We start from the raw sequence: 13,872 nt of genomic DNA on the forward strand, positions 1-13,872 counted from the left end.
AAAGTTGATTGCGTTAGTTTTGGGGCCGGGCTGCATCCGGGGCGTGAGCCAGGTGCCCAATTCAAAGTCCACGGTGAAATCGACTCAAAACAAAAGTGACGTAATTAAGCACGAGGAGTAATGAATGATTTTGATAAAAACGCTTTATCTGCCTTCCCAATGAAAAATATATTTTATGGAAAATATATGTTGTATGTTTGTGGACGATGCACCATCCTGGCTCCTGGCTCACGCCCGGGAGGCAGCCCGGTTTCAAATCGAATGCAATCAACTTTTAGCCGATGCAAAACACGCCTACAGGGGCGCCCGGGCGAGATTAATCGAACCCCCTCACTGGCCCGGCGTCTCGCCAGCTCAGAGTGCCACGACTCCATTGAAAGGAAGAGGATTCCCAGACGGACGGACTGACTGAGAGAGATAATTTGGGGGAAATAGCTGCATATTTTACTCCAGATTGAAAGAAATTCAACGACAAAATCCGTGCTTCTTCAACCGCCTCCAGAAGCGGTCTACTGTAGCTACATCAGCACAGATATATATAAAAATAAGGTATGAATTCTGAAGACCTATAGAATACTATTCTGAAAAGTCAGAACCTTATTCCATATTTCCATTCTATGGATGGAAGTCAGATTAACTAGCTAGCTAGCTGGCTGGCTAATGATGACTGTAGCTATTTACCATATGATTCTTACTAGACAGCAGCTGACAACTTCGCAATTTTATAACAAAAGTAAAATAGCTATGAAACTAAGTTAACTAGCTAGAAAGCCAGCTAACTAACTTGTTGTAGCCTACTAGCCTAGCTAACGTTAGCTAGCCAGCTCCTAGCTAATAATTCTCAACTCGAGATGTGACGTCGCTACATAGCAAGATAAACTGTGTAACGTTAGTTACATATCGTGGAGTTGCGAATTCTCAGCTGGCTAGCTCCAGACTTTATTGCTAACGCGTTAGCTTTGCCAGTTAGTAATGACACAACTTAATTTCCATTTCATGCCATGATAAAATATTTCGAAATTACATGACAGTGTTTTTATGATTAAAAAAGCAAAATATAGCAAAAATATGTCAATACATGCTGAATACAGGGCCTGACTGACTACCGCATTTGGGGCCCCAGGGCACCTACCTAAACTTTTTTTTTTTTTTTTTTTTGGGGGGGGGGGGGGCAGTAGGAATTTGCTCACTGAGTGAGCTAATAGAAACGTACGTAGTCTACTCTTTTGCCTCGCGCAAGATCCAGAAAAACAAGAGACCACTTATGTGGCTGTTTTATGAAAATCTGGGAATATTTGGCCAAGGAAACATTTCTGGTAGGTGTCAGGGGATGCTTTTTGTAAGTACCGGTAGTTAACTGTCCACTCCAAGTTTAGCTGGAATTTAGCCCGAAAGGATTTGACAAATGTGATTGGTTGATGGTATGACATTGGCCAACGTCTCGTCTTGCGCTGTGCAGAATATCAGATCTCAACAACCATTGGAGAAGTGTTTAGCATCACCAGCACCTCATCCTTATCATATAATATCTTGTCATAAGTGCAACGTGACTGCAAAAGAGACAGGTTGGAATGTCAATTCTCATCAAATGCATAGGAACCCTGACTGAAATATAGGACAAATCAACCTTTTTTGTAAATTATTGGTGTTTTTAATTTGTTGTTGATAAAATGCGAGACATGATTGTTTGGGTGTGGGATCCCGCACAATCCGGGAGATGTGGCAACTCTAATAGGCAAGATTCTATGGACTGTAGTGGAGAGCTTCTGATGGAGGATACTGATATTAGAGAGAGTGGGAAGGATGGAAAGTGATGTTGCATAATAGGCATGAAAGGGACATTTCTTCAGAGGTAGGTGGCATGGCAAGCTCTGTGTGTTGCCTTTACTTTTCACATACATCTGTTTTTGAAGCATGCTGTGCAAGTTACAGAGGCAGGGATGCTGTTTGCTCTGTCTAGCTTGGCCTTGCTTCCTAACCAAATCGAGAGGCTAAGCTCTTGATATGACTCGCATCTTATATTTCCTCCTCCCTTTGCATAACTTGCCAAATAGTTAATTCCACCAAGCCATAATTTGGGCCTATAAAATCACTGAGCAGGTAGGCTATGCTGCACTTGGGTGGCAGAAAGAGCTTTCAATTCAAGAATACTTCTTCCTTTTGATTTGCCAAAATGGGTTTAGTTTAGGGTAAATCCATTTGAATTCAATCACTTTTTGACAGCACCCCTTTTGATTTGAACGAAACCTTTCATACCTATTTGTTTATTAGGATCCCCATTAGCTTTTGCAGAAGCAGCAGCTAGGTTATTCTTCCTGGGGTCCACAAACAACGCAAAACATTATTTTGCTGTTTGCTTGAGTAATTGGAGATGGGAGTTCCATGGGATCATGGCTCTGTATAATACTGTGCGTTGCCGTGAATTCGTTTTGGACCTGGGGACTGTGAAGAGACCCCTGGTGGCATGTCTTGTGGGGTATGTATGGGTGTCTGAGTTGAATGTTATTTGATTATGCAAACAATCTGGAATTTATCACAGTAACATTTCTCATAAAAAGAGAAGCAGTAAGTCTCTCATCAACCAGGAAAGACTGGCATGCATGTTAGTTCTGTATGTGCAGTTAAGGGCAAGGCGTGCTGCTCTGTTTTGAGCCAGCTGCACTTTTGCTAGGTCTTTCTTTGCTGCACTTGACCATATATGACTCGTTTCAGGAAACTAGGCGTATGTCGCACGTCACTACTGTACTTCACAGGAGCAGCATTTGAACGTAATTTTTTTTTTTTTATCAAAATGTGTTTTTTGGCAGAAATGCATTCTGGAACATGTGAACTTTCATGTGTCTTAATAACAAACTTGTATTCCATCCATAAATACGAATAAAATTGTTAAATTACAAGCCTAGTTGGTTTAGCCATGGAAAAAGACAGGAACCTTCCCACTAGCCATGATTGGCTGAGATAATGTATGGGCTGGACATGCCGGAAGATGAGTTTGGATTGGTCTGCCATGTATCACACTTCTGTCTATAACGTGAGCTACTCAGTATGTGTTGACAGTCCAAACTACCACGCCGTTTTGAAATATATAATGTTAGCCATCGAGAACTACAAAAGTTTTGCTACTTTTCTCAACAACATTGATGCCCTGAATTTAGCAGGCGCTATCGACCGATCAGTAGGAAAAAGTGATGGGCTACTTTCTGCACATGCCACGGTCAGTGTGAACCGGAGTGACTTAACACAAAGCTGTCCAAACAAGATGTAGCTACAAACAAAACAGAGTTAAATGGTTCCAGTCTGACGTGAAGCGTTCATCCATGTATACGGGTAAGAGTCTAGCTAAATTTTCCAGATATAAGTTCATAATTTTGTCAAAGTCATTTTTATTGCAAGTTAAAGCATACTGTTAGTTAGCTAGCAAACGTTAGCTTGCTGGCTCGCTAGCAAACGCTACGTCTATGATTTGTGTAGTAATATTATTCTAATCAGAAATCCATTTGTATTGCTAGTTATAGCCTAATCTTACCTAGTTTGTTATCTTTAGCTACCTGCAGATTCATACTACAGCTATGACAATGTTTGTATTGGTAGTAGTATGAGTTGGGATTATGCCGGTTCATTGTTTAGCTACCTAGCTAGCTACATGTCTAAACAAAATACATGACCTATCAATTAGCAGGTGTGTCTGGGTGTGATTACGGGCATCGATTATATTTCATGAACATGTGTACATGTCTAGACAATAGTGACCCATCCACTTAGCTAGATGTGGGTGAAGGTTTTTTATAGCATTTCCTTCACATGACCCATCAATTTAGACAAGTGTGTCGGGTAAGCGTAATCTAATAACAATAAAATATTTATAAAATATTTGTATCTGGACACTTTCAGTGTTTGATATTGCTACTATACAAGTACTTTCACTGTACCATTTACATATTCTGTATCCTGTGCATGTGAGAAATGAACTTAGATTTTATTTGATATAGCGTGTGTTTATCACATGGCCTCACATTAATCCTTGAAGAGATGGGTTAAGGCTTAAGGGGTTGTTAACGATGCTGAATGGTTGTTGACAAAGAGCTCTCCAATAGGTGTACCAAAACATTCAAGGGCCATTTTCTCAAAGGTGGGGTTACAAGTTTATCAACTTTCAAAGCAGAATTACTTTCCCATTGTTCCTCAACTGCAGTGTATGATATACCAGTTTCTAGCTCTGAGTCTCTAATTTTACCCAATGTAAAAAACACAATTTCACATTTTATTACATAAGACCGAATCGAGGCGGTCGGTCACATATTACTGGACAGTAATCAAGATGGGACAAGACCCTGAACAACTAGTACAGTTTGATTTGTGTGTCAAATGCAGATCATCTTTTTATAACAGACATACCCCTCCCCATCTTCACACCAACTTTGTCAATATGAGTTGACCATGATAATATACCTAGGAGTTTAGTTTCCTCGACTTGCTCAATAGTCAGACCCTCTATGCACAACTCCAGTTGAGGTTTAGGTCTTAGAGAATGCTTTGAACCAAATACAATGCTTTTAGTTGTATATGTAGTTAAGACCAGTTTATTATTATTCACCCATTCAAATACTGACTAACTACTTATTTAGCATTTCAGTGAGCTCACTGACTTTGGGTGCTGACTTGTAGAGTGTGAAATCATCTGCATACATAGTCATTCTAGCTTTGTGTAAGACCAGTGGCAAATCATTTGTAAAAATAGAGAAGAGTAACGGCCCAAGGCAGCTGCCCTGAGGGACACCGCACTGTACATACCTAATGTTAGAGAAGCTTCCATTGAAAAACATTATCTGGTTTCTATTGGATAAATAACTCTTCATGTAATGGACATACACAAAATAGTCAAAATTGGTGAAGTGAAATGAAAAAAAAGAACTCGTTTAAAATTTTTTCTAACAAATAAATAATGGAAAAGTGGTGCATGCATATGTATTCACCCCCTTTGCTATGAAGCCCCTAAATAAGATCTGGTGCAACCAATTACCTTCAGAAGTCACATAATTAGTTAGATTGCACACAGGTGGACTTTATTTAAGTGTCACATGATGTCAGTATATATACACCTGTTCTGAAATGCCCCAGAGTCTGCAACACCACTAAGCAAAGGGCACCACCAAGCATGCGGCACCATGAAGACCAGCGAGCTCTCCAAACAGGTCAGGGACAAAGTTGTGGAGAAGTACAGATCAGGGTTGGGTTATGAGAAAATATCCGACACTTTCCACGGAGCACCATTAAATCCATTATGAAAGAATATGGCACCACAACAAACCTGCCAAGAGAGGGCCGCCCACCAAAACTCACGGACCAGACAAGGAGGACATTAATCAGAGGCAACAAAGAGACCAAAGATAACCCTGAAGGAGCTGCAAAGCTCCATAGCGGAGATTGGAGTATCTGTCCATAGGACCACTTTAAGCCGTACACTCCACAGAGCTGGGCTTTACGGAAGAGTGGCCAGAAAAAAGCCATTGCTTAAAGAAAAAAATAAGCAAACATGTTTGGTGTTCACCAAAAGGCATGTGGGAGACTCCCCAAACATATGGAAGAAGGTACTCTGGTCAGATGAGACTAAAATTGAATAGTTATGCACGCTCAAGTTTTCTGTTTTTTTTGTCTTGTTTGTTTTACACCAAAAAATATTTTGAATCTTCAAAGTGGTAGGCATGTTGTGTAAATCAAATGATACAAACCCCCCAAAAATCGATTGTAATTCCAGGTTGTAAGGCAACAAAATAGGAAAAATGCCAAGGGGGGTGAATACTTTCGCAAGCCACTGTATGTTCCAATTTAGGCGCTTATTAGTGCCCAAATCTGCCCTTTTTAACCGGTTTACGGGTACGAGTGTAAAGGGCTACGGTACTCCAAAGTCTTTTTCCATTGTGTTTATTTTATTTTATCTTGGTTTGGTAATATAATTTCTTATTCTTTTTAAGTTTAGTCACAAAATGTCTCCATTTACAGCTGAGCAGTCTGACTTGTTTGCTCCCTCTTTTGCATAATTTATTTGAACCATACAATTTTTCAATTCATCATCAATCCAGGGGACTCTAAAAATTCTCACTGTTCATTTCGTAACAGGTGCATGCTTGTCAACAATTTGTCATGAATAATTTTACAAATACTTCCAGTGCTGCATCTGGATTCACTTCCTCATACACATCAGACCAACATGCATGTTCAACAAAAGGGTCCTGAGACAAACATTTTGTATGATCTCTTCTAAATTACATTAGGCTCAACCTTTGGCACTTTGGCTTTCCTTGTTATTGCCACAATGTTATGGTCGCTACAGCCAATGGGAACTGATATCGCTTTGGAGCAAAGCTCTGCAACATTAGTGAAGATATAATCAATACAAGTGGATGTCACAGATCCAACACTATTGATATGCACTGTAGTTGGATGAGTGAAAACCTGGGTCATATTACAGGCATTAGTCACAGTTAGAAGCTTCCTCTTGAGATGACCGCTAGTTGCTAATCAATTAATGTTCAGGTCACCAAGAAAATAGACCTCTGTTAACATCACACACATTAATCAGTATAGACGAAGGGGAGAAGACAGATCTAAAGAATGATTTTTAAGCCTTGAGACGGTTGAGACATGGATTGTGTATGTGTGCCATTCAGAGGGTGAATGGGCAAGACAAAAAATGTAAGTGTCTTTTGAACAGGGTATGGCAGTAGGTGTCAGGCACATTGGTTTGAGTGTGTCAAGAACTGCAACCTTGCTGGGTTTTTCACGCTCAACAGTTTCCTGTGTGTATGAAGAATGGTCCACCTCCCAATGGACATCCAGCCAACTTGACACAACTGTGGGAAGCATTGGAGTCAACATGGGCCAGCATCCGCTTTTGACACCTTGTAGAGTCCATGCCCTGACGAATTGAGGCTGTTCTAAGGGCAAAAGGGGGTGCAACTCAATATTAGGACGGTGTTCCTAATGTTTTGTACATTGTGTACAGCAACACTTCCCCCATATACATAGCTGTCTTTTCTGTAGATGTTATATCCTTGTCTTGCTACTGCTGTATCATCAAAGGAATTAAGTGAGTTTCAGAGATGGCCAGTATATACAGTGGGGAGAACAAGTATTTGATACACTGCCGATTTTGCAGGTTTTCCTACTTACAAAGCATGTAGAGGTCTGTAATTTGTATCAAACTGTGAGAGACGGAATCTAAAACAAAAATCCAGAAAATCACATTGTATGATTTTTAAGTAATTAATTTGCATTTTATTGCATGACATAAGTATTTGATACATCAGAAAAGCAGAACTTAATATTTGGTACAGAAACCTTTGTTTGCAATTACAGAGATCATACGTTTCCTGTAGGTCTTGACCAGGTTTGCACACACTGCAGCAGGGATTTTGGCCCACTCCTCCATACAGACCTTTTCCAGATCCTTCAGGTTTCGGGGCTGTCGCTGGGCAATACGGACTTTCAGCTCCCTCCAAAGATTTTCTATTGGGTTCAGGTCTGGAGACTGACTAGGCCACTCCAGGACCTTGAGATGCTTCTTACGGAGCCACTCCTTAGTTGCCCTGGCTGTGTGTTTCGGGTCGTTGTCATGCTGGAAGACCCAGCCACGACCCATCTTCAATGCTCTTACTGAGGGAAGGAGGTTGTTGGCCAAGATCTCGCGATACATGGCCCCATCCATCCTCCCCTCAATACGGTGCAGTCGTCCTGTCCCCTTTGCAGAAAAGCATCCCCAAAGAATGATGTTTCCACCTCCATGCTTCACGGTTGGGATGGTGTTCTTGGGGTTGTACTCATCCTTCTTCTTCCTCCAAACACGGCGAGTGGCGTTTAGACCAAAAAGCTCTATTTTTGTCTCATCAGACCACATGACCTTCTCCCATTCCTCCTCTGGATCATCCAGATGGTCATTGGCAAACTTCAGACGGGACATGCGCTGCCTTGAGCAGGGGGACCTTGCGTGCGCTGCAGGATTTTAATTCATGACAGCTTAGTGTGTTACTAATGGTTTTCTTTGCGACTGTGGTCCCAGCTCTCTTCAGGTCATTGACCAGGTCCTGCCGTTTAGTTCTGGGCTGATCCCTCACCTTCCTCATGATCATTGATGCCCCACGAGGTGAGATCTTGCATGGAGCCCCAGACCGAGGGTGATTGACCGTCATCTTGAACTTCTTCCATTTTCTAATAATTGCGCCAACAGTTGTTGCCTTCTCACCAAGCTGCTTGCCTATTGTCCTGTAGCCCATCCCAGCCTTGTGCAGGTCTACAATTTTATCCCTGATGTCCTTACACAGCTCTCTGGTCTTGGCCATTGTGGAGAGGTTGGAGTCTGTTTGTGTGTGGACAGGTGTCTTTTATACAGGTAACGAGTTCAAACGGGTGCAGTTAATACAGGTAATGAGTGGAGAACAGGAGGGCTTCTTAAAGAAAAACTAACAGGTCTGTGAGAGCCGGAATTCTTACTGGTTGGTAGGTGATCAAATACTTATGTCATGCAATAAAATACAAATTAATTACTTAAAAATCATACAATGTGATTTTCTGGATTTTTTTTTTCTTGTTTTAGATTCCGTCTCTCACAGTTGAAGTGTACCTATGATAAAAATTACAGACCTCTACAGGCTTTGTATGTAGGAAAACCTGCAAAATCGGCAGTGTATCAAATACTTGTTCTCCCCACTGTATTTTAATGTTATCCAAAGTTAGCAAGTTATTGATTGAATTAACCTTATTTCAAAGGCTACGTATATGTATACAGGCTATTCTTAGCCCTTTCCTGGGTAGCTTATCGGCGATAGACATATGGAGAGAAGTTTTTGTAAAATAAAATGTTATGCTGTAGACAGTCAATCAGGCACTTGTGAGTGTCAGTTGGTCGATGTGTGTGTGTGTGTGTGTGTGTGTGTGTGTGTGTGTGTGTGTGTGATGTTGGCCTGAAGCTTGGCTCTCTCACTCCTCCCAGATTTTTGGGAGGGAGGGTGGACAACGTGCTTACATCCGCTACGATAAGCTATGTCCCCACACTCTGGCAGCTTTCATATCTGGGATAAGTTCTTTCCGCCTCTGGCGCACAGCTTCAGAGAAGTTCTCATTGAGGAAGATGTTGATTCCTCTCAAGTTTTGGCTCTCCAGAACAGCCATCTTGTCCTTGAACCTTAGGAACTTGACCACTATAGACCTGGGTCTGTCACCTGGGCTGATTACAGGTTTGCCCATTGTAGAAGTGCCCAAAACATTCAAGAGATAAAGCTGCTCAATGTTGACTTCTTCAGCATACTCCACCATACCATGTTTTCATCACTGCAAAGATCAACTGTTGAGATTTAAAAGCTTGTCAAACGATTTTAGAATTTCTTGAAAAAAATGTTTTTCAATAATATGTCATTTTTTAACCTTAAAGGGGGACTGCACTTCTTGATTTGGCCTTGTTTTTAGATTTGGTTAATTAAGAAATGCTAGCGACCATGACTGAATAAAAAAACGTGATTTGGTTTTGGGGTGTGGTTTGATGTGGGTCTCTTGTGTGTGTTCGCAGGTGGGAAAAGTTAGCCAAATGATTTAGCCAATTAGCAACTGTGGCAAAATTGGTTTGACTTTGCCTATATCTGGGGATAGTTAGGGACCGTCAATACATTACGCAATGTAAATGGGACTATTTTCATGTTGCTCATCTTTTAGTCTCATTAAATGCTTTCAATATTTGTATATGAATTTCTCAAATGTATAGTTGGTTTGAGGTTTTTTAAGTCATTGAAATTTGGAGCTATTGACTTTTACAAATATTGTCCCATGTACATGGTGTAATTTACTGATGGTCCCTTACTAGTCCCATTGGGATATCAAATGTCAAACCAAATTGACCATGGGCATTATGATCGGGTCGAGTACAGCTGAGCTACCGAATTGATGATTACTTGGTTGCTGCCAGCAGTGGGCATGTGGGCAGGATTAAAATAAACCCAACCCACGGAAAACTATTACGGTACTCTTCATTCCATGACATACCATTTTTTCCCTATCTCGCAAATCTCCGTTTTGGCGAGACTGACTTTATGACCAAAATTATCCTATTTACACTTTGTAGTCAATTTTGACACTAGAATAAATATTTGACTCGTATCGATGCCACATAGGCCATTTTCAAAAGGAGAAGTTGCTTTTTAGGGGCAGTCGCTCTTTAAACGTTAATCTAAAAATAGTTTGGCAACCCTGTTTGTAAGCTTTTTAAATGATATTAAACTCAACTCTTTGTTTTCCAGTGATGAAGACATGGATGTCTCATGGTATGGTGGGATATGCAAAATTGGTTAATTTTGAGCACCTTTATCTCCTGAATGTTTTGTCATTCAGGTCCAAAAAGTCACCACTTCTTCCATGGGAAAACATGCACAGTTGAAGTCGGAAGTTTACATACACTTAGGTTGGAGTCATTAAAACTTGTTTTTCAACCACTCCACACATTTCTTGTTAACAAACTATACTTTTGGCAAGTCGGTTAGGACATCTACTTTGTGCATGACACAAGTAATTTTTCCAACAATTGTTTACAGACAGATTATTTCACTTATAATTCACTGTATCACAATTCCAGTGGGTCAGAAGTTTACATACACTAAGTTGACTGCGCCTTTAAACAGCTTGGGAAATTCCAGAAAATTATGTTATGGCTTTATAAACTTCTGATAGGCTAATTGACATCATTTGAGTCAATTGGAGGTGTACCTGTGGATGTATTTCAAGGCCTACCTTCAAACTCAGTGCCTCTTTGCTTGACATCGTGGGAAAATCAAAAGAAATCAGCGAAGACCTCAGAAAAGAAATTGTAGACCTCCACAAGTCTGGTTCATCCTTGGGAGCAATTTCCAAACGTTCATCTGTACAAACAATAGTACGCAAGTATAAACACCATGGGACCACGCAGCCGTCATACCGCTCAGGAAGGAGACGCGTTCTGTCTCCTAGAGATGAACGTACTTTGGTGCGAAAAGTGCAAATCAATTCCAGAACAACAGCAAAGGACCTTGTGAAGATGCTGGAGGAAACAGGTACAAAAGTATGTATATCCATTGTAAAACAAGTCCTATATTGACATAACCTGAAAGGCCGCTCAGCAAGGAAGAAGCCACTGTTCCAAAACCGCCATAAAAAAAGCCAGACTACGGTTTGCAACTGCACTTAGGGACAAATATCTTACTTTTCTGAGAAATGTCCTCTGGTCTGATGAAACAAAAATAGAACTGTTTGGCCATAATGACCATCGTTATGTTTGGAGGAAAAAGGGGGTGGCTTGCAAGCCGAAGAACACCATCCCAACTGTGAAGCACGGGGGTGGCAGCATCATGCTGTGGAGGTGCTTTGCTGCAGGAGGGACTGGTACACTTCACAAAATAGATGGCGTCATGAGGAAGGAAAATGATGTGGATATATTGAAGCAACATCTCAAGACATAAGTCAGGAAGTTAAAGCTTGGTCGCAAATGGGTCTTCCAAATGGACAATGACCCCAAGCATACTTCCAAAGGTGTGGCAAAATGGCTTACGGACAACAAAGTCAAGGTATTGGGGTGGCCATCACAAAGCCCTGACCTCAATCCTATAGAAAATGTGTGGGCAGAACTGAAAAGCGTGTGCGAGCAAGGAGTCCTACAAACCTGACTCATGTACACCAGCTCTGTCAGGAGGAATGGGCCAAAATTCACCCAACTTATTGTGGGAAGTTTGTGGAAGGCTACCTGAAACATTTGACCCAAGTTAAACAATTTAAAGGCAATGCTACCAAATACTAATTGAGTGTATGTAAACTTCTGACCCACTGGGAATGTGATGAAAGAAATACAAGCTGAAATAAATCATTCTCTCTCCTATTATTCTGACATTTCACATTCTTAAAATAAAGTGCTGATCCTAACTGACCTAAGACAGGGAATTTTTACTAGGATTAAATGTCAGGAATAGTGAAACTGAGTTTTAAATGTATTTGGTATTCTACAATGCTGTCAAAAAGTCATTTGAATTTCAAATGGATTTACCCTTTATTAAACTTGTTGTAGTTTATAACACAACTTGCCATTGCAGTTGAAAGAAAATGCGAGGTGTAGGCATTCCTATGTATGGAATCCCAGATACTGTGCCAGAGGTGCAAACTTGGTACTTTGAACTTGAGAGCAAAGGTCGTCTAAGATCTAGATGAGAGAGCTGAAGGAAGACAACTTGGAGTTACACCAACAGCCCTTTAATTAGGAGTGGCCTAACTGTATCCATTTCCCTGTGTGTGGAACTCCCTTGCCTTGCTCAGTAATCGGAGTTGATTACTACTGGGTCGTTCTTCGAAGTGAGTCCCTTTTGCATCACTTTGATATTTTAAGTAGAAATTGTGCGCCAATATTGGATTTTAAAAGCCTGTAATATGAACTGAAGTGCCCTTTTGATATACAGGGATTTTCCTGCTATTGAACTACTTGGGTGTGCCGCCTAAGCATTCTTTCTGGGTCGCCTAAGTCCAAACAGTATTACAAAAAAATACAAATTTGGGATGGAAAAACACTTTCAGTGTAAAATTAAATGACTAAAACCAGATATAAAGTATGTAGGAAAGATAATGGACCTAATATATTTTAAAATAATATAATCTTTGAGAACTAACAATCACCAAAATAAAAGCTAGACAGTCGGGGAGAATTGAAAATTCCAAAAACAATGAATTTAGCAGTATTGATATTATTATGTTTGAGTAAAACAACACAGCATTAGCCATGGTAAATGCATAAAATTGCAGGAAATTAGCTTTAAAACTGCAACATTTTCTCTCAGCGCCATTGAAAATTTTGTAGAATTGCAGGAAATTGGCTTAAATGCAAAAATGTGTCTACACCGCCAAAGTAAGGGCCTCCAAAATTGTATTTAAAAATCAGCCGCATCGACGGGCCGATAATTTCTGATTTATTATTTATTTATAGGGCTGTCAAATGATTAAAATAATGAATTGAGTTTAATGGATTTTGTGGTCTTTTAGCTAGGTTGGTAGAGCATGGCATTTGTAACGCCAGGGTAGTGGGTTCAATTCCCGGGACCATCCTATAAGTCGCTTTTGGATAAAAGCATCTGCTAAATGGCATTATTATTATTATTATTATTATTAATGGCAATTTAAGCAAAATGTTTGAATTTGCTCAAATTTGGGTCTAAAGAAAGCTTTTTCCATTTTAAAAAGCATTGTATTGAGATACAGGCATACTATGCTTTGATTGTAAGGGACGGAAACACTCAATTATCTACATCAGAATGTTTTAATGCATTTTCACCATAAACAACACAAAAGTCACTAACATACAGCTAGCTATTAATGCTCCCAATGTTTAAGTAGGCCTACTCCCTCTTATCAATGTTCTTGTAGTTATTTATATATTTAAATATATTACATTTACATTTTAGTCATTTAGCAGACGCTCTTATCCAGAGTAGGGTTAAGTGCCTTGCTTAAGGGCACATCGACTGATTTTTCACCTAGTCGGCTCGGGGATTAGAACCAGCAACCTTTCGGTTACTGGCACAACGCTCTTACCCACTGAGCTACATGCCGCCCCTATATATATATATCTTACACACACATTAACACACGCAAGCAGACACACATTCACACACAGCCACAAGTACTGTTAAAGCTTAAGACATTCAAAATGCGTGCAACTATAGGAAAAAATAACTGTCTCTATGGATACAAAGGAACAAAGAGCTTTTAAACTTGTCCAACAATGTTATAAAAACACTGAAACCATATGTACTGTTCAGATAATTTTACACGCATTCACACTCTCCCGCCCTCTCTCTTTCACTGGGCGAGTTTGTTTTG

General features: G+C 40.3%; 1 protein-coding gene across 4 annotated transcripts in view; it reads left to right on the forward strand.

Moving 5' to 3' along the window:
• Positions 1-363: 363 nt before the first annotated feature.
• The window catches only part of LOC311132121 (ribosome-binding protein 1-like), a 38,828-nt gene continuing 25,319 nt past the window's right edge, over positions 364-13,872 (forward strand). For 2 of the 4 annotated variants that reach the window (XM_084165326.1, XM_084165327.1), the window contains exon 1: positions 466-549. The gene's annotated coding sequence lies outside the window, so the exon portion shown is untranslated. Of the gene's footprint in view, positions 550-13,872 lie in introns of all 4 variants that reach the window. The other 2 variants (XM_084165328.1, XM_084165329.1) reach the window with 2 other exon arrangements.

The sequence above is a fragment of the Coregonus lavaretus genome, assembly GCF_964263955.1.
Source record: "Coregonus lavaretus genome assembly, chromosome: 1".
NCBI classification, from domain to species: Eukaryota; Metazoa; Chordata; class Actinopteri; order Salmoniformes; family Salmonidae; genus Coregonus; species Coregonus lavaretus.